The sequence below is a fragment of the Eumetopias jubatus genome, unplaced genomic scaffold (assembly GCF_037043125.1).
Source record: "Eumetopias jubatus isolate StellerSeaLion01/CBP00866 unplaced genomic scaffold, mEumJub1_p1.0 scaffold_15, whole genome shotgun sequence".
NCBI classification, from domain to species: Eukaryota; Metazoa; Chordata; class Mammalia; order Carnivora; family Otariidae; genus Eumetopias; species Eumetopias jubatus.
Genome location: NW_028274821.1, coordinates 20,558,152 through 20,583,529, shown reverse-complemented (window position 1 = coordinate 20,583,529; position 25,378 = coordinate 20,558,152).

The following is a 25,378-nucleotide window of genomic DNA, read 5'->3' as shown; positions in this document are numbered from 1 at the left end:
AGCACCTAACAAGGTAGATTATCTTTCACAACAACATCTAAAAAGCAAAGCAATTTTTATCTTGCAACGAAATTCCCTGTTTAGCTTTATCCCCCCCGTAAGGCTGGAGCTAGACTTTAAAATTGATATTAATTAGTCAAGGCCATGACAATTACAGAAACTGAACAAAAAAAGAAAAAAAAAAGAGTCTCTTTTCCAGCTAGATTAATGGGGGAAATCTTAAACCTCTGACAGGAAGATTTTAAAAGTGAACATGAAAATCCCTCTTACTGGGTCACCGTTACTCCAAGAAGGGCCTGCTGAAAATAAGAAATTCACAGCTATCCTGCTGACATAGAGAGAAAGACAACTTCAAAGTAAACCTTGAAGAAATGATGTTTAAAGCAGTGGAGTTGAGGCTTGACCCAGTAATAGATTTTGAAAGGGTGTTTGGTATCTCGGCGGTAAGTCAGGGTGTCCAACAGACAAGGCTCCAGACCAGAATACAACCAGGCTAGAGGCGCCTTAATAGTGATATTGATTGACTATAAACAAAGACAGACAAAAAGTAACCAGGATAGCAGAGAAAAATGTATTTTGGGGAAAAGGTTATTATCCTCCTTTGGGATGACTAATACCACAGCCATAGAAATTCATTTTACAAGAAATGATTTTTGTGATCCTACATTGTGCCAGGCCCTGGCTAAAAGATACATTTCTAACCCTCAGGGCATTTTCAGGCTAGTTTGTGTGTTTTAAGGAGGTCGGTGGAAGGAGGGAAGAATCCATGGCCTATACACAAAAAAATCAAACCTGCCACTTTAGCATTATCAGTAACCCACATTCTATTGAATTGCTCTGGAAAAAGAACTATACCACACAGAATGACTCTCATTTTGTTTCTGTCACAAAATAGCTGGGTAACTTAAGAGCAGTCGCTTCACCTTTCTGGATCTTAATTTCCTCCTGGCCAAATATGGGGCATGGTGGGGGAAGAGGAAGACAGTAAACAAAAGTTATCTATAAATCTCTTTTAATTCTGGGGCACCTGGGTGGCTCAGTCGGTTAAGTGTCTGGCTCTTGGTTTCGGCTCAGGTCGTAATCTTGGGGTCCTGGGATCGAGCCCCACATTGAGCCCCGTGTTGGGCTCCACGTTCAGTGGGAAGTCTGCTTGTCTCTCTCTCTCTCTCTCTCTCCCTGCCTCTCCCCCCGCTCGCACACACTCTCTCTTTCTCTCTAAAATAAATGGATAAATCTTTAAAAAATAATAAATCTCTTTTAATTCTATAATTTAAATATGGTCAGGAACAGACACTAACACAATGGTAGGATGTGATCTGTAACCATCTCTGTAAACAGAATACAAATTTACTCTTTGCAAGAATCAATTTTTACCGAACCTGTTGGTGAGGTTAATTCAGGACGATGTCCCTTTCTTTATCATCAGCACACTTGCCCCTGGTTTCAGGGTTCCTGTCTCAGAGATGGGCAGAAGTAGCCCAGCATCAGTCAGGGGAAAACCTGAAGCTGAGTGAAGCCCCTTTTCCTTTTGGGGTGGATATTTTCCGAAGACTGGGATTTCATTCGTTATTTTGGAGTCATCCAATCTGGAATAACTCAAAGAACAGAATTACCTACTGGTGGCTGGGATTTCTTATGATCTATATATAGTTAGTCGCCTTCCAACCCTTGCTTCCTGTCCAATGTGTGATAGCTAGAGTATCTCCCAAGCAGCACATTGGGTGAACTGTAGCAATCAAAGTAGAGAAGAACCCAAAAAACGTAGTTGGGACCATAGTCTCAAAGAGGTGACCCTGCACATGACAGACACTTAGGAGGCCTTGAGAGTCATCAATTGAAGTATGTGCAAGCAAGAAGTCTACTAGGGCTGAAGTGATAGGCAATTTAAAAAAAAAAAAAGACAATTTCATCTTGCAATATGAATGGTGAAAAAGGCAGCCCGCACGTGTCAAATCCAACCAAGAAGTGACGTCAGACCGCAGCCAGTGCTGCCGCAAATCGCAACTCCACACGTCAGTATGGCCCGGCCAATGACTGCCGTGCACACAAGCACAGCGTACTGGTGCCTCCCCTTGGGCCAGCTGCCTGCCCTGGAGCTTCTGGGCTTAGATGCCCACAGAACCTGAGCCGCGGGCGGTGGAAGGTAAATGCGCTTCCTAGTTCATCTCCTTAGAGGCCAGTTCTGAGATGCATTTCATTAGGCACCTCAGAAGTTTCCACCAAATTGAAGATGCATTCTTGTATTTGCCTTCTTCATCTCCACTCTCCTGCCTCTCACTCCCACTTCTTGAGATCATTCCCAAGCCACATGCCTTCATGCAAGCTTCTGTCTCATGCTGTGCTTTTATGGGGGTACTTGAGCTATCCATGCACAACATTTGTGCTTCTACAGCTTTATCGATGTCCTTTTAACAGAGCAGAATATACTTGGGGTGGAGTAGGGGTGAGGAGGGAAGAGGGGAGGTCTGATAAGGAGGCCAGAGGAAGAGACTTAAGGATTGTGTTGCAAATGTGAAATCGCCTTGAAGTTGAGTGGCATTAAAAATGCATGTGCATTTTGCATTCTTCACAGTATTTCCATGTATATTTTAATATTAAAATATTAACTCTAATATCTCTGTAATAATGAAAGTCCTACAATAGCCTTTTGGCTGACCTCCACGTTCCCACTACTGACACATCCAAACCATGCTTCATAACATCCTACAATGCAAATTTGATCAAGTCATCCCTTCGCTTACACCTGCTAAAGGGACAGACCATTTGATGAAGTTGTGATGAAGTTCAAACTCCTTACCGTGATTTATTAGGTCTTGCATAATTTGGCCCAGGCTGGTCGCCCCAGCCATTTGCTATCTTCTCCCTGACATTTTTCATCCAGCCATAATGAATTTCTTTTAATCCCGTAAGGGCTCCATGTTCTCTTGCCTCCAGGCATTTGTTCATTTTGTTGAATCAGTCTGGAGTCCTTACCCTACTACTCTTCAACCTGCCCGGAGAGCAGCTTTAGCTCTTTAGTCCTCAGCTTTCCCCTCGAAAAGCGAATCCCCATCTCTGTCTGAGTTAGACATTCACCCATGGGTTCCTGTTACATCCTAATCTCCCCCCATCACCTGACATTTAATGTTTTTGTTCTTGCCTATGAGTCTGGATCTCCTGTGAATGAAGCAGGGGGCAACAGGCCACTCCATGGGTCCCTGCTGCCGAGTGCCTTGCTCAGTACTGAGAACCAAGCTAATGACTGCCAGTTAGCGTCTTCTGAATCAGAGTTCAAATACTGTTTTTCACACCTGCTGGCCATGTGACTTCAGGCAACTCTTGCCAGCTCTTTTAGTCTTAGTTTCTTTATCTGTAAATTGTGGAAAATAATAATGCCTGATTATAGGATAATTAAGAATAAATGAGATAATACATACACAAATTTAGTACAATGACTGACCCACAGAAAGCACTTAATAAATGACAACTACTATTATTCTAATAATATTAATTATAATTATTAGGTATTCAATATATAAGGATGAAATGGCCAAATGAATGCAAACTAAAAGAAAAAATACTTCATGCTTTTTCTCATTTGTTAATGAGCAAGTTAGGTTTTTACCAGCTTCCCAATTTCTCAGAAAAGAGAGCTGAACTGAAGAAGCTAACAAACCACATATGATTCAGGATCTGGGAAATTTTTCATCACTGCGCCATTGTCACAAATGCACATGCATATGTGGATTTAACTAGCATTTATTTCTTCAACCTTTTTTTTTTTTTAACTAGGTAACTAGGATAACAAAGGAGAGTGTAGCAGGCTGAATAATGCTTCCCCCCAAAGATTTCCATGTCCTAATCCATGGAATCTGTGAATATATGGTCTTACAAGGTAAAAGGGATTTTACAGATGTGATTAAATTAAGAAGCTTGGAAGAGGGGAGGTTATCCTGTATTATCTAGGTGGGCCCAATATAATCACAAGGGTCCTTAGAAGAGGCAAGCAAGAGGGTCAGAGTCACAGAGAGAGGCTGATGTGATGATAGAACCAGGGTACAAAAGACCATACGATGTGAAGCCAAGAGCCAAAGACTGAGGACAGCTTCGAGAAGCTAGGAGAGGCAAGGGACGGACTCTTCCTTGGGGTCTCCAAAAGGAATCAGCTCTGCTGACACCTTGATTTTAGCTCCATAGAGACTCAGTTTAGACTGTGGCCTCCAGAACCCTAAGAAAATTAATTTGTATTGTTTTAAGCTACTAACTTTGTGGTAATTTGTTATAGTGGCAACCAGAAGCAAATGCAAATTTGAGATACACAGAATATTGATGACAAAGTGGTTTTGCACAGTATTTCTGGATTTCTGCGAATAGAGAGGTTGACAAACATGAATTTATACCGAAGGGATCATCTCTTGCAGAGATGTAAAGAGTAACAAAAACATTCTGGAGATACAATTCCATCTTTGGCTGGCTATTGAAATCAGAGGGAAGTGCTAACCTCTTCTTATTCTAAACTTAAACTATTCTTTTTATTCTAAACTTAAATACACGTGTGTGTGTGTGTGTGTGTGTGTGTGTATATTTGGATCTGTAATCGTGCTGCTTTAAATAATGTGGCTCTATATTTTAATATATGGTAGAACTAGCCTTAACTCATCAGTTTTCCTTCCGAAGAGTTTCCAGCTATTGCTCATTTATGCTTCCAGGTGAATTTGGAAATACTGTCATCTTAAAACAATAATATTATAAGTCTTTGATGGTTGTAGTTGATGTTGGAGGATATTTACAAGGTATAAAGATCTTCATTTTATTGAGTCTTCTTATTCATGGACAATATATATTTACACATTTAGCCAGTTTTTCCTCTATGTGCCTCAATAGAATGTTATCTTTTCTTCAAAATGTGTCTCCATATTAAGCATTTGGTTTATTTCTAGGTATTTTTCTTGTTGTTCTTAGGAATGGAAGATCTTCCATTGTCACTGCTATGGACTGAATGTTTGGGTCCTCCCGAAATTCACATGTTGAGGTCCTACCCCACAATGTGATGATGTTGGGAGGTGCTTAAGTCACGAGGGTGGAGCCTTCATGAATGAATTTAGTGTCCTTCTAACAAAGGTTCCAGAGGGCCCTCTCTTCTCTTCCACCCTGTAAAGACACAATGGAAACATAGCCATCTGTCTATGACCCAGGAAGCAGGAGCTCACCAGACACCAAATCTGGTGCCTTGATCTGGGACTTCCCAGCCAAGAATCCTGGAGATCTGTGAGAAATAAATTTCTGTAGTTTAGAGGCCACCTTGTGTATGGTATTCTGTTGGAACAACACAAATGGACTAAGACATTCCCGTGGTCCTTTTCTTAGCTCTGCCAGCTTGCTTTTGTTGTCAGACAAGCTCATTCTTGATCTCTTCCTTTTCTACATTGGTCCCCTTGCAGAGTCTATGTTCTCTCTGATTTCCATGAGAAATGCATTTGTTGTCCACCATCTTCTTTTGTTTCCTGGGATAAATATTCTGCGAGAGTAGATTATCTTTCTCTTGTGTGCTACATTCCTTTCTTCTCTGTCTTTTCAGTTCTAAAAAATTTTGTCTTCAATGCTTCCTTCCATTTTTTTTTTTAAATAAGCTTATTTCTGATGGGTTCAATTCTTTTTTTTTTTAGAGAGAGAATGCGTGCAAGAGCGGGGTGGAGGAAAAGGGGCAGAGGGAGAGGGAGAGGATCTCAAACAGCCTCCAAACCCAGCATGGAGGGCTCGATCTCACAACTCTGAGATCACGATCTGAGCCAAAAATCAAGAGTCAGACACAACTGACTGATGGGTGCAATTCTGAGCATTCTATTTACTCTCTGATGCTGTATGGTTTTCCTCTTCACTCCCTCCTTAGATTTCTTACTCCACTGCTATCCTTACTTTAGAACAAAACTTATGAGATGCTCTGGCTACCACCCCACCCCCTGCCCCAGACCTCCAATAGCTTGGAAAGGGTAAGGTGGCATAGTATGGCAATCCTGGCAGCTATAACTGATAAAACAGATTTTTCCCCAGAAGAGTAACCTGGTATTAAAGTTCTTGCTCTGTGACATCAGATTTTGGAAAGCAGATGGAGGTCTATTCTCACAGTTCCAGCTACTGAGGATATCAATATGCATACACCATTAATGGGATCATGTTACCACCATAGGCAATTACAGAAGACCCTTGGCTCCTGGCTTTTACCATATATCCTTACATGACAATGTAACGATATTTTCAACTTTTATTAAAGATTTATTTTTTCACCTGACTTGCACTTTTTCTCAAATAATACATTTGTGTTAGCACATATCCGAGATTGAGTGGTGAACATAAAATCATGTTGAGATGCAGATGCTGGGCGATAGTTAGCTAGTAATTTTCACTAGTAAAGTGACTTTCATACAAACTAGCATCTCAGTCTATATGCCAATTTAATTTCTTGTCACAGCAAAATTATCAGTCGCTCTCTGTCACGGACCTTGAGTATTCTGTAAGGATAATCAAAATTGTGAATGCCCAATCTTGAATGCTGAAGGTCCCCTCTATTCACTGTAGCTTCCCAGACTTTGAAATTGCATAAGTAGGTAAGACGTTTCATGATAAGCCCTGTAATGATGCCGGTTCAGACCATTTTTGCAGATAGAAAAGAGTTTGGAAAGTTAGTTTTATCATTTAGGGTAAAAATCATTATGGATGCAGAGATAACTATCATATAAATATATGACCCCTTCTGAGAAGCTCCTCTCCATAAAATAGACGCCCTCTTCCATATGGTTGTAAGGAAAATATCTGAAATGTGATTCAAGAGTCCAAAGATTAAATAGAAATGCAGAAAGACAAGATGAGGAGAGTTAGAAAAGGTTTCGTCTATACAATTTTTTATGGTGGTTACTCAAGTTTTCCTGTTCACAGGCCCACGGGAACTGCTCTTCCCTGATATTCTGTGCACTGAGATTTGCATAGAGATCTAAAAGGAGCGTGGCAGAGAGTGGAAAGCTCATGAAGGACAGAAGCCTCCAGAATGCAGCTCCCTGCACAGGACCACTGCCCCACTGGTGTCGTGTCACTGCTAACAAAGTTTAAAATCCCACACCTAAAGGGGGGGAAGAAAAGGGATTCCTAAAGGAAGTCTTCCTTTGTTCCCCTTGAAAATATCCCTAGTAATTCAAGAATCCAGTGAAACTGGTATTTAAGCAAAGTTACTACAAAGAAATAGTCAACAGGACAGAAGAGGCGGACAGTAATGTCCTTTGAGACATTCAGTAAGAAAACGAATTTAAAGATGCCCATTTCTACCGCAGAGAGGCCACCAGCCAGTTTTCCAGTCCTGTAAAATACAGAGCAATGCAACCCGAATTTGGTTCCGTCTTACACTGTGTCTTGCACTTACTGTAACCTCTCTCACTTCCACTCACATTCTCATTCTCCACTGTGTACTACAATGAAAACAGAGCCTGTGCAACACAAATAAAGAAATTCCCTACAAATCGAAGAGAGACCGATGGTTATAAGCTCTTAGACATCTATGCCAGGCATCCTATCAGACCACAGAAGCCCTTCTTGCTGGAGGAGAAATTATTACAAATCAGCAGGTGCAATTTTATTTGGGCACTAATATCCTTGACTAAGTAGATGGTTGCAGTTTTCCGATGGACCCCAGCCTGACAGCTTCTTCGATGACCTTTACTTATCTCAGTGAAGTCAACAGTGATGCTGTTTCTTTGACTCCCCAGCATAGCCCATGGTTGTGCTCATCACTGACAGATCTGTACAGATATATGTCTTACTTCACATCAGAATGAAAAGATGACTCTTGAAGGAAAACACTCTTGAGTTGACATTTAAACAAGTAATCTGATTTGGGGAAGAGGAATAATTTTAATTTATTGTCATTTTGAATCTCTATCATCCTAGGGAAACCGAGAACAAGGCAAAATGAAGCTTTTCAAAAATACCTATGTCTTGTACAGAGGTTATGTGTAAGAAATGTCCTTGCTTTTAAGGATGGAGCATACCATATTAAGATGGTTTTATACCTAGATATACATGTATATGGGTTCGTGGGTGTGTCTTTGCACAGGTATGTATTTAGATACCTAGAGAATCCGTATGTATGGAGAACAAAATAGGAAATAGAAACAATTGTTCAGCCTAGGTTTAGCTATGCAGGAGTTACTTATGTATTGATTTCAATTTTTGAATGCTTAACCTTTTTTATCATTAAAAAATTTAAATACTGATATTTTTTATCGAAATTTTGAGGCACAAACAATTGGCATGAAGATTCCCCCTTCCACACACATCCCCCCTCCCCGGCCCTGGACTATGGAATGAAAGATAAGTAGTAAAAATCAGGAAAGCAACCACTGAAACCAGTTTGCTTTTTGAAAGGGGCTGCAGCATGGCATGGCAGGACTCGGGATCTTGAAACAACAGTCAAGTACACATCCTTCCTTTCTTGCCTCCACGCTTCCTGATTCCGTCTGCTGCCTGCTTCTCTGCAGTCATGGCCAATAACATGCTTGGGATAGAATCGGAACTCTTTTCAACTGGAGTCTCCCATATGTTCATTATAGAAAATGTGTTTGCATTTTCACTGCAACACAGCGCATATACTGACGTTGCCTGACTGTGAATTCATAGCTGGGAGAGAAGAGGGACTGGCACATGAAGTGGAAGAAAGTTGGTGAGAAGTAGAATTCCAGCCCAAGAGAGTTTCAGAGTTTCACAGGACTTTGAAGAAGCTCTTGTGCTTGGCATAGCTCTCGTTACAGAATGCCCGGGTTGTTGTTTTTCCCTTGCTGTGGCCCCTTTCCCCTCAGACACGACTATAATTTCAGCACTTAGAGCTACATGAACTTTCTCTGCATGGGACCCTATGTGAGACTAATTTCTGATTGGCTGAAGGCTGTCTTTAAAGTGATTTTTTTTTTCCTAGCCACTGACAGTATTGATTCTTAGTCCACGGATACCTATAGATTCAGTGTCACTGACATATTCCACTTTCCCTCCATATTATGTAGATGGATGTACGGATGGATGGTTGCATGGATGAACGGGGCGGGGGGGGGATTGAGAGCAAAGTCACCACATTTTTGTCTAACTTTGGGATGATCTTAGAGCTGGCTATTAGAGAACACACGGGAAAGGTCTAGTATACAAAGAAATGAGAAAGCTATTTACTGAATCCAAATTTTTGTGCTGCTTCCAATAGACAGCTGTTTGGAGCTTTGTAGCACCTGTCTTCATAAAGTCCGTGACTCTCCTAAGGTTTCTAACTCCTATGAATCTCAGCTAACATTGCCATATTTATGACCAAATTTATTTTGTTATGGATTACTTGAGATTTTTAGTAGTCCACTATATTGGCTTGCTAGAGCTGCCATAATAAAGTACCACAAACTGAGTCACTTAAAACAACAACAACAAAAATGTATTCTCTCATTGTTCTAGAGACCAGGAGTCTGAAATCAAAGTTTCAACAGGGCCACATTGTCTCTGAAGATTCCAAGGAAGAATCCTTCCTTGCTTCTTCTTAGCTTCTGGCAATTGCTGGAAAACTATGGTGTTTCTTGGCTTGTAGATGCATCATTTCAATTTCTGCCACTGTCTTTACACGGTGATCTTCCCTCTGCATGTAATTCTGTTCTCCATATGACCTCTTCTCAGGATACCAGTCACTAGATTTAGGACCCACCCTTATCCATTTTGACTTCATTTCAACCATTACAACTGCAAAGACCCTATTTCCAAACAAGGTCACATTTTGAGGTTCCTGGTGGTCATGAATTTGGGGGAGACACTATTCAACCCTCCAAACCCATCAAGAAATAAATATATCTTTCTAGCATGTGGGGTTCTGTTTTAAAGAGTTCAGAGTAAATGCCCTTGTATGAGATTTTGTTAAATATATGCTTTTCCTTTTTTTCCAACTATGAAAATATTTCCTTGATTTCTTAACTTATCCTTCCACAGATTAAATTTCTAAATTTTATTTTGGTTGTGAAAGAAAGATTTAGAATGTTTCCAAGAGCGGTCCCATTAATTTTGATTATTCCTTCAGAAATAAAACGTGTGAGCCGATGGACATGAGAGCTTAGAATTTATGGCGCAAGTTTCACCTCCTGACCCTCTTCTGTGAAGCTGGAAATCAAGCTATGCCAGGTTCTGGCTATTAATATTAGTTGTGCTCTATATACTCATGCTTTTCTGCCCCTCCTCATGCTGTTCCTTCCACAAGCCATGCACTTTCCCCATCATTATTATCAAAATACTCCCCATTCTTTAAAAACTCAACAAAGGGCTTTTTGCTCCTCAGTTCTCTCTCCCTTACTCAACCTCTCCAAAGTTTGAATTAATTTTTCTGTCCTCTATCTCCTCATATCAGAGGTCAGTCTATGACCTCAGTTTCTTTGAGTCTGTCTCCCCGCACCACGACACGGTACCTATATGACTTCAGAGAATTTATTTAGCCTTTCGCAGGCCTGGGTAAACTGAGGATAACAATATCTACTTCTATGCAAATTGCTTTAAATAATGCTTGGCATCAAGTAGGAAGTCAATAAATGTTAGTTCTCCTCTGTAATCATTTCCTTCTTTGTCCTGTGGTTATTTGTGAACAAATGTGCATGCTCCACTAGACAGGGAACTATTGGAAGCCAGGGGCTGTGCTTTATCTATCTTAGCATGCCATATGCCGTCAAGTACATGCTTTTATGTAGCCGTGCTCAGTACATTTTTGCAGATTTGATAGAGAAATGAACGTGTTTCAGATTCTGAGAGAATTCTTAACTAATAATGACAATCTTTCCCTTGTTTTCGAATGGAGTTCCGGTAGAAATCTTTTCTGTCTGCAACACATCACACGAGATAAACGCATCAAACATTTTGTTTATTTTCTTTTCTGATGTGTTCAGGGGAGAAAGCTTTTAAAATAATTGCCAAGAAGTTTGTATCTATTAGACACTTAATATGTACTAGACACAGATGATATGTTATCTCAATTTCTCATCCCCACAAGAATCACGCAATGTTTTCGCTATTATTCCCAGTTTGCAAAAGATAAAATGAAGCTCAGAGAAGCTAAACCAGTTCTGATGCAGAAAGCCACAGTTATAACAAGTGACAAGGCTGAGCTGTGAACCCAGTTCAGCTAGCTCTAAAGTTCTTAATCCACCCCGCCACTCCCCACTACTGTATTGCCCTCTTTCTTATTATAATATTACAAAATACTTCAGAACCAGGGGGAGTTTCTACTGTAATTCCAATACCTCATCATAATTGCTATATACATTCTGCATATTATCTTGTCTTCTTTATTAGCCTATTTCCTAGAATTGATATTATAGTATACACACAAATCTCTGACTTGGCTTTTTTCACCATTTCAAGTGCTTTCTCACTATGCATTTATCATAGACCATGCACCCATTGTCACCATTTTCCTTTCTCTTTGAGTGACAAAACATGTGGTCATTGTTGTTTTGGTCTGTTGTTCATACTGTATCTTGACTTAATTTGGAATATTTTTTTTCTTTCAGGGAAGAAGGAGACCTCAAATGGAAATCCAGGGAAATCACAAATGAGAGCACGGCCACTGATGGAGACAAGATGTTCAGTTATTCTGAATCGAGAAGGGATAGTTTCCTGTCTTTGTCTGAATCATATCTTCACCTCTTAGACACCCCTAGGTTTCACTCTCAGCAGAAAAGCCAAAATAAAACAAAACTATCACACAGTGCATGCATGCACACACACAAACACACACACATACACACAGAGAGAGAAAGAAAGAGAATAAAGATCCCAATAAAACTTAAAAGAAAAAAGTAGAAACTACTGAGTTTGTTGGGTTAGAGCTATTCTAAAATTAAAGAGAAGTAGAGATTATTAGATTCCCAAAAGGAAGAGAAAATCTTAGTCTGTGTGGCAGGTAAATTCCTGAATTATGATTTAATGACTTATATTCACCGTTATAAAAAAAAAATCAGGAAGGCTGAATGTTCTTTGTATTTTTCCTTTTTTTCATGCCAAGAGCTTGGTTAGGCTTTTGGTTTGGGGGCATTTGGAAAATCAGATGTCTGAGGACAAATACTTTTCCGGGCTTGGTAAAGCTTATGTTCATGGAAGACACTGTGGCAAGAGACTCAGAGAGCAGAGCTCCTCTGGGGTGAGTGGAGGGGAGAGTAGACTAATGAGAGCCAGAAAATGAAGAAATGAGAGAAGAGAGCAGAAGACAGGGGACTATTAGGCACAGGGATGGGATGGAAGGAGAAGGAAAGGAGAAGGCGCTACCCTTGTGGTTCTCTACTTTCTTTTGAAGGGTAAAGGGCAACAGGTGAAATTAATTTTAATAATGCATTTTTGTTCATCTAACATATTAGAAGTAGTATCATTTCAACATGTGATCAATATAAAAATTATTAATCAGATTTTGATACTTTCATCATTTTAAGTCTTCAATATCAAACGTGTATGGATAACCCACATAACATCTCAGTTCAGACTAGCCACTTGTTAATAACCATGTGTGGTTACTGGTTATTTTATTGGACCACACAGATCTTTGTAACAGATATCTGAATTTGTAACTGTTGAAGTTACCCTAAAGATTATTCTTAATCTTAAATTGTCACACTTTATTTTTTTTTTTATTTATTTGAAAGAGAGAGAAAGAGAGAGAGCACAAGCAGGGGGAGCAGCAGAGGGAGAGGGAGAAGCAGGCTCCCCGCTGAGCAGGGAGCCCGATGTGGGGCTCGATCCCAGGACCCTGGGATCGCGACCTGAGCCGAAGGCAGACGCTTAACGACTGAGCCACCCAGGCACCCCAAATTATCACATTTTAAAAGTGAAATTAAAAAAATATTTAAAGAGGTTCAGCAATTAGTCCAAGGACATGAAGCAAAATAACTCAAATCGGAGAGTCTGGGACCATTATTACACAAGTGTCTTCAATCCTGGAGTAGTGCCGTATTTGCTTCTCCTTTATGGGAAATGCTACAAAATATCTATCCTCCTCTTCTTTTTAATAACTTGACTATAATATTGGTGGTGGGGGAAGAGCCACTAATATGCTCAGCCATTAACCTACATTTCTCAGCTTCCCTTGTGTAGGGTTGTTCATGAGATGAAGTTCTGGACAATGGATTAAAAGAAAAAATGTGAAGGTGATTTCAGGGTAAATTTCCTTGTGAAATGATGTCTCATCTCTTGTTCTTCATTGTTTTCTTTTTCAACCTGCCTATAATGCAGACAGGGGACTAGAGGTGAGACTGCCATTGCAGGACACCGAGGCAACCAGGGGAATGAAAGCCATATTCCATGATGGTGGATAAGAAAGATGGAAGGGGAGGGCGGATGACACGGAGCTGGTGTGTCAGCCAGAGGCTGCAAGTGATCGATATTTTATGCGAGTATGAGCACTTGTATGGCAGAGCCACTCCACTGACACGTGGCACAATGTAATTCTTGAGTGATATTTCCTTTTCAAACATCATTAAATTATTGCAAGATCAATACACTTTTAAAGTAAAGCTTTCAGTGAAATACTGATAGTTCTCAGTAGGGGAATATTTATTAGTAAATATGCCAAATATAGGAACCAAAGAAATAAGAAAAAGAGAAAGATGTCTTATTTTCCCTTTGTAATGTATAGTCCTGAAAAGAATTTTTTACCCCCTCCACTGCTGTCTAGTTTACTGGAATGAATATGTTTATATCACAGCAGGTTTATAGCACTATGTTCGTGGACGTCGACACCTATTAAAATGGGGAAATGCTGTCTTCCAGGTTAATAATGTACTAGGAGTTATGAGATCTTGGTTCTTTTCCTGGTTCTCTCACAAATATGTTGTCCTTGGGCCATTCAAGTAGCTTCTCCGTAACTCAGGGTCTTCATCTATAAAGCAAAAGGTTAAGGTAGTGGAATCCTGAATTCCTTTGTAGCCTTAGCATTCTGCAGATCTACAGAAGCACTCCTTCCAGGAGACAGGATTCACAGCCTGATTTCCTTCCATGTTTGGCCTTTGGGGCTGTGCTAGTTTAAATTGTTAGATTAAATTTTTTGGCAGCAATAACTCTTAAACATCCACCATTTGCAACTCTGACAGTGTTCCTTCTGCTACGGAACCTACCCTTTTAGAAGACTCAACTTAATCAGCATTGCATAAAGCACCTTCCTAAAATTTCAAGTGAAAAGGATTTCGAGGAAGTCAGATTTAGTACCTATTTCCTCTTTCAGAGGTTCTGGGAAATTATTTTTAGTGAGTTAAGAAAACAGGGACTATTGATACAATTTAGCATACTCTGTGTGTGTGTGTTTTACAATATTAGTCTCATTTCTTTAGTTCTATTTACTATTAGGCATTATTGAAAATTCTACCTCTTTTCATTTGCTCTTAAAAAAAAAAAAAAAAACCCTAAAGAGTCTTTTTCCAATTCTGAAAACTCTTGGCTAAATACTGGTGCTATTTTCAACTTATAGTAACTGGCAACCTCACATTTTGTAAAGTTCAACAAGAGCAGAAACTCAGCCTCCAAATATGCTGCTCTGTCAACTGGTTAGAATGAACAGGACGCAGACAATGGAAGGCAGATTTCTGGAAGTCAAACCCTCCTTCCGCATAAAGAATAGACTCAAATGAAGTCTACTTTCCAAAACTCATCTTTTAGATGGCCATGTTGAAAGGGGGATGGGACCCATCTCCAGTCATTCTTCTTGCATCCAGATCATCTATTAGACCTCCTACTGAATCTTCTATTATACTTCATACCATTTCAGGTACTATTTGACACCATTGCAGCAAAAAGCATGGACCTCACAAGATGCCTTCAAACCATGGTTCCAAGGGAGACAGTATTGACTAATGGTTACAAGTGTAGGAATAGTAGAAAAACTGTCACACTGAAAAACTAATTCACTCCTTACTAAGCCTTAGTTTCTAGTTTCCATTGAGTCTACCTCACACAAGACGATTGTGATGACCACAAAAGACACAGCATGTAAAACGTTTAGTTACTCTTCATTATGGCCAGTATTCAGTAACAAATAACAATATGTTAGTATTATTACTATTAACTTTTTATTATTGTTTGAAGTACGAATAATATAATAGCACTATTATTTCTCAAAATAGTCTTCCTTATTAGTAAAATTGTCACTATTTGCTGATGATATGATCTTATATACAGAAATCCCAAAGAGTCAATCAAAAAATTGTTGGGATTAATCAATGATTTCAGTAAAGTGGCAGGTTACAAAATCAACTTATGGAAATCAGGGGCATTCCTTTACACTAACGATGAAGCATCAGAAAAAGAAATAAAGAAAAGTATCCCAATCATAATAGCATCAAAAACAACAAAATACTTGGGGCTAAATTTAATCAAGGAAGTGAAAGATCTGTATGATGAAAACTATAAGACTTTTCTGAAAGAAACTGAAGAAGATACAAACAAATGAAAAGATAGCTCTTTTCATGGATCAGAAGAATAAATATTGTTAAAATGGCCATACTACCACAAAGTGATCTATAGATTCAATGCAATCTCCAACAAAATGCCAAAGGCATTCTTCACAGAATAGAAGAAACAATCCTAAAATTCATGTGGAGCCACAAAAGATGCCGAATAGCCAAAGCAATCCTGAGAAAAAAGAAACAAATTCAGAGCTATCACACTGATTTCACACTAATAACTCAACAAGGGAGCCAAGAATGCCCAATGGGGAAAAAGAGTCTCTTCAACAGATGGTGCTGGGAAAACTGGAGAAACACATGCAGAACAGAACAATGAAATTGGACCTCTGTCTTACCCCACTCACAAGAATTAACTTGAAATGGATCAAAGACTTAAACATAAGACCTGATACCAACAAACTAGAAAAAAGCATAGGGAAGAAGCTCATTGATATTGATTTTGACAATGATTCTTTGGACATGATGCCAAAAGTACAAACAACAAGAGTAAAAATCAACACATAGGACTATGATGTTAAACTCAAAAGCTTCTTTCTGCACAGCAGAAGAAACATTTAACAAAATGAAATGACAGTCTACAGAATGGGAGAAAATTTTTGCAAACCATATATTAGATGAGGGATTAATATCCAAAATATATAAAGAACTAACACAACTCAATAACAAAAAACAAATAATCCAATAAAACATGGGCAGAAGAACTGAACAGACATTTTTTCAAAGAGGACATCAAAATGTCCAACCATGAAAAGATGCTCAACATCACTAGTCATCAGGAAGATGCAAATAAAAACCAGTTACACCTGTTAGAATGGCTATCATCTAGAAGATACGAGACAAGTGCTGACAAGGATGTGGTAAAAAGGGAACACTTATATAGTGTTGGTAGAATGTAAATTAGTCCAGCCACTGTGGAAAACAATATGGAGGTTCCTCAAAAAATTAAAAATAGATCTGCCGTAAGATCTAGCAATTCTACTTCTGTGTATATACCCAAAGGAATTAAAAACAGGATTTTGATGAGATATATGCACACCCATACTGCAGCATCATTCACAACAGCCAAGATATGGAAACAACTCAAAGGCCCATTAACAGATGAATGGATAAAAAGATATGATAAATATATACATGATGAAATATTATTCAGCCATGAGAAAGGAGACTATTCTGCTATTTGTGACAACATGGATGGACCTTGAGCGCATTATGCTAAGTGAGATAAGTCAGACAGAGAAAGACAGGTACTGTACGATATTATTTATATGTGGAGTCTTAAAAAAAATCAAACTTGTAAAAAAACAGAGTACAATGGTAACCAGGGGATGAAGGGTGGGGGATAAGGTTGATGTTATTTAAGGATATGAACTTGTAATGAATGGTAAATCAGCCACAGAGCTCTAATGTCACAGTTTAATGAATATAGAAAATACTGTACTATAATAATGTAGTGGGATAAATATTGCTTCACTGGCAATCACATTACAATATGTAAATGTATCAAAGTAGCACACTGAACGCTTTAAGTTTATAAAATGTAACATCAAATTTATCAAATAAAAATAATAGTTTTCCTTGGCAATATCATTAAATAGTCCCTCTCTATTACCTAAACTAAGTAGATCTCTGGAGTCATACCAATAAACTTAATTTTAATGTTTTTATTGGTTTCTTGAAATAGTCCATGCAGAATCCTCGAGAGTAAGGATATGGCATATTCATTATTGTGTGTTCAATGTCTTGTGTAGTGTCTAATGCATAAATGTTCATTGAGCAAATCACTTTTAGGTGATAAGCAACACAAATGCTTTCTGGTGCAACTGCCTGCATTTTCACCCTAGTTCATGAAAAAAACTATCTGCTGATCCTAATGTAACAAATTGTTAAATGGAATTCTTTCATTGTCTTATAACTGAAGTAAAATCTCTACGAGAGCGAGCGAGAGAGAAAAAAAAATAGAAACTAGAAGATAGACTTTAGGGTGATGAGAGAAAGAAGGTAAGTAACTAGTAGATTCTACTCTCACCTCTGACAAGACAAGACAAGGGAGTTTCCCATGGGCCAAAGGGGCCCCTAGAGAGTGGCCCACCTGGAGCCATCTTACTGATGCCCCACTCAGGAGGGCTCCCACAGTAAAAACTGAGGGTGGGGGGGTTTCTCTGCCACCTGGAGCCGAAGATGATAATTGAGGAGGTCAGCTGGAGAACCTACTCACAACAGGGACCTGTGAAGGGAGCAACTGTTCTGAAGAACCTACACAGCTGCCCCAGGGGAAAGCAGCATTGGGATGCTGCCCTAGGGAGGGTACCACATAGTGAAAGACTCTTGGCTTATATCCTCCTTATCTAACCCCTAATTCAGAGGGATGGGAAGGAAGGAAGGGAGGGGAGGGACCATGGAGGGCCAGAGGGAAGGAGGGGGGGAAGAAGGGAGGGAGGGACGGAGGGAGAGAGGGAGAGAGGGAGGTAGGAAGGGAGGGAGGGAAAGGGGAAGGGAAGAAGAAAAGAAGGAAGAAAGAAAGAAAGGAGGGAAGAAAGAATGGAAGAGGCAGAACATCCAAAGGGCATGGAAGAGAAAAGCCTTAGAATGGATATAAGATGGGCATTTTAAGACTGGACTGGACATTCTTAGTATTTCAATATTTTTTAAAGATTTTATTTATTTGAGAGAGAGAGCAAGCACAAGCAGGGGGAGCGGCAGACAGAGGGAGAAGAAGGCTCCCTGCCAAGCAGGGAGCCCGATGCGGGGCTCGATCCCAGGACCCCGGGATCATGACCTGAGCCGAAGGCAGAAGCTTAACAACTGAGCCACCCAGACGTGCCTTCATATTTCAATATTAATAATATCAAGATGAGAGTGTTCTAATACCAAGGGTAACTGGTTCCTCATAGAACATGCTCCAGATATAATCAAGCCATATAAAGAGAAAATTCAAAAGAATAAGCATGAAAGCAATGATGGAAAGAAACCCAACCCTTACCCATGTACCCCTAGGCAGCCAAGGCTGTACATTGCGCCAGTTACACTCACAGCCCCGTTAAGGAAGGAAGGAGAGGGGGAGGTGCGACATAACTAGGTAGGTAGGCGGGTCCCTCAAGCTCAGCTGTTAAATGCACCCCCTGATGTTACAAAGAGAGTTAGTAAAAGTAAGGATCCTGAAGAGCTTCTGACTCCGTGCCAAGTTCTCTTTCCGCTGCCCTGCCCTCCCTCCTACCTCCTGTAATAAGGGCTTCCGCCTCTACTGCACTTTCAAATTAACAAAGCGCTTGGATGTACCACTGCCTAGCCAAGAATGTTTAGTCGGAACAAAATTCTGTTTAACGAGGTGTCAAAACAACCATTAAAGATGTTTCTAAGAACATTATCTTAGCACTGCAGGGAGTCTGCAGGATGTAGAGAAAATGCAGGCTTGGCAATCCTGGGGAGGTTTGCATTCTGGTCATAGCTCAAGGAGAAGCATTGCAAAAGGAGCATGGCATTTGGTGTCAGATCCAAACTCTGGCTCTGCTATTTAGCAGCTGTGTGACCCAGGGCACAATTCTTAACCTCTTTAATCCTCAGTTTCCTCATGCATAAAATGGGAAACCGGCACCTCCTTTATAGGATTGCTGAGAGGAATAATGAGATCATATAAAGGCCTAGGAAAGTGACTAGAACTGAACCCAATAAACATCCAATAAGGCGTGAGTTTTATCAAATCTTCATCCGTACATTTTCTGCTCTGCTGAGCCAAGAGAACCCATGTGATGATGAAAGACAACAATATAGGTGAGGAAAACTTTTTAAAGCACAAGGTATTTTAAAATATTTACTTTTTTTCTTCGCCTCCTGAGAGATCTCTCTTTCTGAACTAGAGATATCTCTGAAGAGGAGCAGAGGGTGGAGGAAGACGGGAAAATTCCTTCTTAAAAAACAAAGTCTAATCTCTCAGGACCAATTTGCTCTATATTTCTTAGGCCACAATTGTTTTATTAGTATTTTCATATATATAATTTCTTTTCAGTTATAAGAGACACACATTCATTGTAGAAAAGTAGGAAATATTATAAAGTATTTCAGGGTTTTTTTAGAGATGAATATTTTTAAGAATTAGGCTTCTATGTAGACAGAGTTTTGCATCTTGCTTTTTAAAGTCAACAGTAGGTAATAGGACGTTTTGCTTAGGATCATTTGAAACTTAGTTGAAATATCTGAGTCACTAAACAATAAAAAGAGAAACTAATTCATCAGCAAGCAATAGAGAATGTAAAGCTAGTTCCTTAAAGGTGTTAATTACTGTGAATTATATACACTCAAAGAAGAAAATGCAAAACGCAGGCGTACAATGTATAGAAGTATAAGAAACCAAACACCAGTGTCATGATCCTCAGAATAAAAGACCTCTAGTTCTAAGAATAAAAAAAAAAAAATTAAAAAAATTAAAAATAAAAAATAAAAGACCTCTAGTTCTAGAGAGTCCCCGGGGGGCATTTCCTCACCACTGAATCCCTCCTCCTTACATCCCCCGAGAAGTAACCTCTGGCCTCAAGAGTGAGACTCAGAATGTTTAACAACTGTTGAGACCCGTCATTTTTCATTGCCAGAGATAGTTCTCACCCTATTCGAGGTCCCAGAGGCCAAAGACACCAAGGTGTGGGAACCACCTTCCTGCCACTTGTCCTGTATTTTGATTTTGTTTATAGTGTTCTTTGCATGTCAATTAAACTTTACATTTAATTGAATTTAGCAGTCTTTCCTCTTACTGCCTCTGTTTTTCTCTTTTCTTTTTTTTTTTTTTAAGGGATAGCTAGAAATGGTTTCTGCACATCGAGGTTATATAGGAGTTCACTGATGTTTTCTTAGAGTACTCACATGGTTTCATTCCCTACACTTAGATCTCTGATGATTAGCTGTGCATTCTGGTAGATAGTCTGAGGTTTGAATCTATTTTTCTCTTTTCTCAATAATTTCAGATGACACTTTCATTATGAATTAAATAGATTGGGCCCATTTCTATATCTTCTTTTATGTTCAGTATTGTGTTTGTCTATTCATGAGCCAACACCATACTGTCACAGGAACTTTATGCTATTTTTTAATATCTGGTAGACCTGTCTCTCATTGTTCTTCTTTCTGAGGGCTTTTCCAAGTGATTTTTCAGAATTTCTTTTCCATGTGAACTTTATGATCAAGTTGTCTTAACTCCAAAATCAAACCAAACGAAACCAAGCATTACTTGTGTTTCACTGGGACTGTATTAAATTTATATAACAACTTGAGGAGAAGTACCGTTTATAATAGTGAGATGCCCACCAAGAACAAGATAAGCCTTTCTATTTATTCAAGGCCAGGTTTGTGTCTTTCCAAAATATTTTGAAGTTTAGATCTTACAGATTTTGTCTATTTCATGCTAACTTAATTACTAAGAATTTTGTCACTGTTATGCAATAGGGTTTTTCTTCTATTATATCTTCCAAATGGTTATAGTTTATACATAGTAATGTATATTTTTTTGTTAATTTTACAGTATACTACCTAATGACTTGTTTATTGTTTGTGTTAATTTTGTCATTTATTCTTACGAATTTTCCAGGTCTACTGTCATCTCATGCAAAACAGATAGTTTTCCTTCTTTTCCAATTCTCACACCTCTGATTTTTTTATACGGTAGTAAAGATAGTCGCATTGCCTTTTTCTTGACTAGAGGAAAATATTTCTAGGGTTTCCCCATTAAATTAGATGCTGGCTTTAGAACTGATAAAGTCAGCTCACACACACATGCACATACAAATCTGTAGATGAATATTACCTATAAATGTATATAAAACCTTTTAAATAAAATATTAAATAAAAGCCAACAACGCATTAAATATATGTATTTTTCTAGAAATGCATACAGAAAATCCTGCAATATATTTACCATATTTAGAGCTCAAAGAAAAAAACTCATATGATTAGCTCTCTAGATGCTGATAAAAAGGTCACCAAAATTCAACCATAATTCCTATTAAAAACTCAATAAAAATAGGAATTTATGAATACTCTTATAACATGATTACCTATAATTATATTCATATAGAGATAGAGAGAGAAATGAAGAAATAGAATTCAGTTCTAAATGGGGAAATACTAGTTCTCAATGAGGAAATATCATGGACATTTCCTTGAACTCAAGAATTATTGTTTAACATTGTTAGAAATACAGCCAATGCAATCAGATGAGTTATGATGCTCTTAAGCCCAAACAACTTGAATTTATAGAAATATGCACAATTATAACTGTTTCACCTGTCAGTTAGTTACAGGCTGGATGATACACATGCTGAGTCCTAGTAGAATGGGGATGGCTTTACTGTGAAACAAAGGGATGTTCCTACCGTCCACAGATTTGAGTAATGATTCATCCTGGGATCTGAATCACCCAGGCAGCCTATACATGCTTGCTATCAAGTGAATGTTTGCATCCCTCCAAAATTCCTATGTTGAAACCTAACTTTTAATGTAATGGTATTAGGAGGTGCAGCCTTTGGAAGGTGATTAGGTCATAAGGATAGAGCCCTGTGAATGGGACTAGTGCCCTTACAAAAGGAATCCTAGAGAGCTCCTTTACCATTTCTGCTGTGTGAGGACACAGAGAGAAAACAGCTATGAACCAGGGCCCTCACCAGACACCAAATCTGTCAGCACTTTGATCTTGGAACTGTCAGCCTCCACAACTGTGAGAAATAACATTTCTGTTCTTGTAAGCCACCCATCTATGGTGTTTTGTTATAGCAACCTGAACGGATTAAGAAATTGGTGCCAACAAGTGGGGTGTTGCTCTAATAAATACCTAAAAATGTGGAAGTGGTTTTGGAACTGTGTAATGGGTGGAGACTGGAAGAGTTTTGAGGTGCGTGCCAGAAAATCCCACATTCTATGAACAGACTTTTGAAAGTAACAAGCCACAGAGAAAGCCTTAATCATCTTAGAGAATACCTAAGTCATCCTGGACAGAATGTCAGTGGAAATATAAATGGTAAGGCTATTTTGATGAGGCTTCAGATGGAAATGAGGAACCCATTATTAGAAAATGAAGTGATCCTGGTTTTAAATTAGTAAACAATTTGGCTGAACTGTGTTCATGCTCTAGTGTTTTATAGAAGGTGGAATTCGCGAATAATGAAATTGGATATTTAGCTGAAGCTATTTCTTCGCAAAATATTGAAGGTATGGCTTAGCTCCTCCTGACTGTTTACCATAAAATACAAGAAGAGAGAAATGACGAAAAGCAGAATCAGACCTATAAATACAGAGAACAAATTGATGGTGGCCAGAGAGGAAAGGGGTGGGAGTGGGGTGGGCAAAATGGGTGAAAGGGAGTGGGAGATACAGGCTTCCAGCGATGGACTGAATAAGTTGTGGGAATAAAAGGTATAGCAGAGGGAATATAGTCATTGGCACTGTACAGTGTTGCATGGTGAAAGATGGTGGCTATACATGTGGTGAGCACAGGACATGTACAGAGTTACTGAATCATCATGTTATATACCTGAAACTAACATTGTGGGTCATTTATACCCAAGTTAAAAAAAAAAGAGAGAAATGACTTAAAGATGGAACTGTGGAATTGTTAGGTAAAAAGGAAGCAGAACTTAAAGATTTGGGAAATTCTCAGCCTATCCATACTGTAAACAAAATGAAAAAGCATAGTGGGAAGAGAACACTAAGGATGTGGCCAACTGACCATCTGATGAAGAGATGAGTATGAATCAGCCGTCTCAATAGAAGCTAAGAGCTCTTCTCCAAGATCTCAACGTGGGGAACCATGGTCTTTTTTTTTCTTTTTTTTTTTCAAGAGACCAGATGGCCTCCATCCAAAGCTGTGGGGGCAGGGCCATGTGGAGCCTTGGGGTCCAATTCCTGCCCAGCAAATCTTGGAGGCAGAACTACCAGCCCAGTGGGTCCAAAAGGTGGGACTTTTTTACCCCAAGGCCTGTAGGGTAGACCAGTGAGTCAAAGAGAATTATTCTTGAGCTTTAAGATCTCATGGGGTTTGCCGTATAAGTGTGGGCTTACTTGGGATCAATTACTCCTTTCTTCTTTCCTATTTCTCCCTCTAGAAATGGAAATGTCTATCCTACTGCCTGTCCCAGCACTGCATTTTGGAAGTGCATGACTTATATGGTTTCACAGGTTCACAGCTGGATGACAATTTGCCTCAGGATGAATCATACCTTGAATCTCATCCATATCTGATTTAGATGATATTTAGATGAGACTCCGGATTTTAGACTTCAGAGTTCGTACTAGAACAAGTTAAGACTCTGGGGCTGTTAGGATGTAATGAATATATTTTGCATGTGAGAAAGACAGGAATTTGGAGGACGAGAGGTGGAATGCTGCACACTGAACATTTGTGTCTCCTAAGTAATTCCTAAGTTGAAACTTAACTTGGCATGTGTTGGTATCAGAAGGTGGAGCCTTTGGAAAATGAGTAGTTCATGAGTGCAGAGCCCTCAGGAATGCGATTAGTGTCCTCATAAAAGAGATTTTTAGAGAGCTCCTTCCCCCCCTCTACCATGTGAGGACAAAGAGAGAAAATAGTTATGAACCAGGAAGTGGGCCCTCGCCAGACACCAAATCACCAGACACCAGACACCTTGATCTTTTCCAGTCTCCAGAACTGTGAGAAATAAATTTCTGTTTTTACAAGCCACCCGGTCTATGTTATTGTTATAGCAGCCCAAACAGACTAAGATAATGTCTATATATCAGATAGCTCTTATACCTGGAAATACAAGTTTTCAGAACTGATCGCTGAATAAGTAGGGTCTAGGATACTATCTTGGAAACTCTGTTCTGACTGTGTATTTCAAAGGTCAGGCATGGTTTCAGATACCATTAATTTAGAAAACTTTATTTACTTGATGGGTTGTTTATTTTCCACCTTGTTTCAGAAAGGATTTAAGGCACCTTGCCAGAACACATAAAACATCGCTAAACCAATTTAGAGTAAATTTAAAAAGAGAGAAAATTAAAACTCTAAGAAAGGGAAATATTGGCACAGGTGAAGCCAATACAAAAAAGCCCACACCGGTAGATGAGAAACACTAAGGCTCCTTTCAGAGGCTGGGACACAAAGCCAATCCTGGGGTATTGTGTGAAGTAAATTACTTTACACTCTCCCTCTCTCTCCAACTTGCACTATTTGCATGTGCATAAAGTGGTTTAAAATAAACAACAAGAGCTGCTATAGGAAAAGAGGTGACATGAAGGTTTATCACAGCCTAAAAAATGTATGTGCAAAAGACTGGAGTAAACCCTAAACTTTGATTATTAGGCAAAGGTCTGGAGCCTGGATATGGGCATAACACCTTAGATTTTTATGTACTTAGTATTTTAGCATGGGTCAGCAGGGTCAACCATTTCAACTCCAGCATCCTTATTGATGAAGCTTTATTTATTATCTATGCCCTATGGCTACTACAGAGAATTTAAGAATGGTGAAATGGTAGCAAATGCAGACACGTGGTGGGAGGGGCACTTATAACACAACAAGTAACATGCATATAGGAAAAGCAATTCAGAAATCATATAAAGCAGGGTATCTGAAACCAGGTCTACTGGATACTCGTTATACAGTTTTGACTGCAACTGATTATTACACTTAGATTTTCATTGACTAGCCACTAAAGCAAAAAGGGAAACATGACAGAGATTGTTCTTCTCTGATAAAAAAAAATCTTGACTCTCGTTAGGAAAGAGATTTTTTTTTGTTCCTGCTATTAAATTCTAAGAGGAATTTACCAAATGGAGCTATCCAGGAACAGTACTGAGTCATAATTCCACAGCCTTTACCGCCCTCCAACATAACAGGAGATTGGCTTTTATCTCCCTGGTTTATAGTTAGGTCTTTAGTTAGTTCCTTACATGTGTTTTTC